Genomic DNA, 4,555 nt, shown 5'->3' with positions numbered 1-4,555 from the left:
GATGGTGATGGTAGATGATTGTCCAACCCCCAAATTAGCTAAGAGAGGTCTAAGTCAAACACACTCAATCATAGCTATGAAATCTACACTGTAGTGCTTCACAACTAGAAGTGGTCACACTAGGCTAGTTCTTGCTCAACCATAATATGCATGAGTTGCCAAGCATGAATCAAAAATCGCGTGTGGATATAGACGTATCATAACAACCATCCCAATAAAAATATGAAAAAGCATGCAAATTTGTTGGTAATGATCCCCCATTGGGATAAAGCAGCCTAAGGTGCCGAGTACCCCTCAAGTAGCAAAAGATCAATTTCCCTACTTGGTGCATGGCCTCTGCAGAAACCTGCTCATGTGTGAGACTAAAAATTGAATGTTAGGTCTCATAATGCATATATAAATCAAGTATCAAATAGATTGCTAATCGAGAAATATATCAAAGTAATCTCTCACATCATGAAGACTGAACTTCAAACCTATCTCCATAGGAGTAGCAATAGGCTTGCAATCATGAAGAACAATCTTCGCAATAATATCGTTACATACTTTGATTTATACAAAGAAATACCTCCATCACATTGCTTGAAGTGAATGCCCAATATTAATGATGCATTAGACCTAAATCTAACATATCAAAAGCCAAATTCAACTCATCCTTAAAATCAACAATATATATCCCATTAGGGCTAGTGAGTACTTTGCCATCAACATAAATCATAATGATCAAAATTCTATTAATCACATATTCAAGAATTTGGGAATTTTTTGAAAGTTTGGGAATTCCTAATGTGATTAATATTTGGACACATGGTCAAATCTTATGCCCTTACTTGAAGGTGAAATTTTTCTAGATACTATATAAGCAACCCCCCCAAGTCCCACTCTCAAATATGGGGTTAATATTTAGCCACTTGGTGAAATCTTTACTCCTTATTTGAAATTGGAACTTGGGAGATTCCCAAATTCTCTAATATGGTATTTATCACCCTCGTGTCTAACATATAACATGCTTTGAATTGAACTATTTTGAAAATCATGTGTAGTCAAGCATATATCTTCCCATACTAAGCACAAGGTACTTCATTTAGGCCATATAATGCCTTTTTTAGTTTGTAAACTTTGTTTTCTTTCCTTTCTGCATAAAACTATGAGCTGAAAATCATACACTTCCTCATGTAAATCACCATGTAGAAACGAAAATTTGATGTCCAACTAATGTACATCCCAACCATTATGAGTTGCTAAATGCTATGAATAGCTAACATATGGCCAGTGAGAGCAAAGGTTTCATCAATATCAATGCCCTTCTACTGAGTATAACCCTTTGCTAAAATTCTAGCTTTGCAGCAATCAACACTACCATTTGGATTGTGCTTTAACTTGTAAACCCACTTGATATTAATGGCCTTATTGCTAGGAGGCAAATCATGCAAGAACCAAGTACCATTTTTGACAGTAGCATCATACTTAGATTGCATAGTGGCCATCTAATTTTCTAAATTTTGTGCCTCTTCACAAGACATAGACTCATCCTCATCACATAGACTAGAAACACCAACGCATAGCAATCATATGCATAAGAGGCATTGTGAGAGCACAAACAAGTACAACTAGGCAAATGTGCATTTTAGTTACTATTAGGTATTGTTTGCACTAGGTATTTTGGCATAATCTTGGATTGCTCAATCTCTACTCTCTCATCAGGAAGTATATACAATAGTTAGTACAATTTTCCCAAATGCTTTAATAAGATAAGAGGAGTTATTGGCACATGCCACAATACTTTCCTTAGGGATAGAAGTAATATGTTTTGGTGGTACCATTGTCAAAGTACTATACATTTGAATCCACAATAGACGTGCAAGAATCATGTAAAGAAGGGTTATAACTACATTATGTAGTAAATTCCCACTCTATATCACACAATATTTATATGTTTGTCACCATTATCACTAGCAACCGCCAAGACCTTACGGACCACTTATCAAGCCAAGCATTTCAAGCGAGTGGCAATGGCTACCTCTCACATAGTTGTGCATGCTCTCACACAAGGATGTAGTGAGCTTACTATTGAATCCGATCATTGTAGCTCTATTCCTCAAATCCTTTGATGGCTCCACGCTTCAAGGCGCTAGCTCAAGCAAGCTCCATCTCCATGCTCCAAGCTCCAAGCTCCAACCTCCATAGCCACACGCACGAGAAAAGAGAAGAGAAGAAGGAGAAGATGAGAAGAGGAGAAGAAGAGCTTCTTCACGGTCCCTCACACACACACACACACACACACACACACTCCCTCTCTCACACTCCCTCTCTCCTTCTCTCATGCACAAGAAGGAAGCAAGAACAAGAACAATAAGAGAGCTAGTTTGCACACACACCAAGAATGAGCTTATCCATTAACTTTTTGGGTTTTATACATGCACTTCTCCCCTTGGGCACCCAACCCATTTCCACGATCGGCCATCTGGCCTTGGTCCTCTTTTCCACTCTTTTTGTATTCTTTCCTATTCTCATGGCTCCTTTACATGCATCTTTTCATTTACAACTTGCACAAGAGGGAGCTGGGGGCTCTTTTACAAAGGACTAAAATGCACTTTATCTCTTATGTGCCCTGTTCTTGATTAATTTTTTTTTCCTACGCTTCTTGGTCTTCTTTTTCCATCAAGCTTTCTTCTTATGCTCCTTCTTAAACCTTCTTTGCGCCTTATGTCATTCAGAGGGTTAACATTACCCCCCTCCTATCTACGTGACATATGATCGGAGATTGTTGGTGCTGAAGATACGTCGACTGATCGAAGAGGGCTTCTACAGTTGTTGGCTGGTTGCACAGTTGCAGAATGTATCTGTAAAGGAAGAACAAGTGCACCACCTAGGGATGTGTCTTACTGTGTAGTGCATTGTGAAGTGATGGTGGAACCGCAAACCTGAGGTGTTGTCCCACACTTGAGGACCCAATTCGTGGAAGGGGGAGGTGCTATGCATGACTAAGGGAGACATGTATATCACTATGTCCTATCCTTGATGTGCCCTAAGTGCATGAAGTGGGGAGGGGCTAGGGATTTAATGGTCCCTAGATGTAGTGTTTGTGGCACTCATATATTATAAATGAGAAAATTTATTTTTCTTTTTTTTGTTACAAGGGATGATACTAAGTTGCATCCCATTCTCTTGTAGGGTCAAATGTGGGTGGAGATTTAGGTGACTTACTCAGAAAGGGCTGGCTTAGCATATAGTCTTTTAAGTTTACTCTCACGTCCAAAGGTGTAGTGGAAAAAATGGGTGGTTACACCTCTTGTGAACCGACTATCACTCATGTCCTCTAGTAGGTTCATACAAAATGCTGGCAATAGGGTAGCTCTCATCATGAGTCTAGTCATAGCACAACTATCTATGCCTACATTTATATAAAAAAAGAGGGATGGTAGTCACTCTTCCTCTATAGTGGACTTTTACTTAAGAAGGATTCTTAGGAGATGCAAATAGTTACAAGTGGTAATAAATGTCAAATTTGGACATGAAGAAAACTCATTGAGGAAGTGTGCAATGGATGGGCATAGATCTTTTTCAGTGAAGGTCATGCACTCCTCAGGGGAGTCGCAGCATTAAGATTGTAAATTCGTGAAAAATCACAGCTTCCATGCACCTCCGGATAAAAAATCCCTCCTTCTATGCCTCATTTCCACAATTCTCTATGGGGAAGTGGGGTCTTCATCATGTGCTTTTGCTTGCGACTCTGGTTGCGGGGGTGGACTTGGCACATTAGGCTACTCTTCCTCATCATTTTTCCTGCTCAAAATCAGGCCCTTTTTCAAGAATTGGCTCTATAAGCTCCTTATAGGGGGCTGTGCTTATTTCTCTTGTTCCCCAAATCCGAGTAGGTCAAGACAACCCTACCTTGATCCTACCTTGATCAGATGTTGCTCCTTTGCTCTTCCATACTTAGGCTAGTGCTGGCCCTAGCTGTCTTTTCATGGTGACCATATCTTAATGCTCTCCTTGTGAGTTAATTTCCTTTTGAGCCCATCGATTGTTTCTTCTCCTTCCACTTGAGTGATATTCAAAACAGTGTTTAAGAAATCATGCTACTGTGCTAGCATCCCCGTCTATATTGCTTTCACTTTTCCTTTAGCCATTATGCACTCGCTTTTCGATAGCGCCAGGCACTCTGCTAAATCCTTGATTCTAGCATCATTCCTTTCTGCCCATCCTTTAGATTTCTTTTTCATCTATTCGAGACTTTGGTTTTGCTCTCGTGAGAGGATGGTTATCAATTGCTCTTGCTCTTTCCATATCACATGCATCTTCTCCTTGTCTTGGCCTTGACATTCCACCTACTCCTTTAGGATGCCATGCTCATGGAGTGCTGCATCATGAAGTTGATTCTGCAGCTCTGCCATTTTCTTCATAGCGTCTTTATCTCTTTGCGTCTTTGTGACTTGCAACTCTTGTCTTAACTCATATTTTTGCTGTTTCAACTCTTTGTTTTCTAACTCCAAGCAGCATTTGTTTTCTTTGGAATTAAAAGGCACATAATTGCTCTAATGCCATGTGGCTT

Source organism: Lygodium microphyllum, chromosome 27 (genome assembly GCF_053477565.2).
Source record: "Lygodium microphyllum isolate KBCC chromosome 27, Lygodium_microphyllum_v1.1.10, whole genome shotgun sequence".
NCBI classification, from domain to species: Eukaryota; Viridiplantae; Streptophyta; class Polypodiopsida; order Schizaeales; family Lygodiaceae; genus Lygodium; species Lygodium microphyllum.
This window is presented reverse-complemented; position numbering follows the sequence as displayed.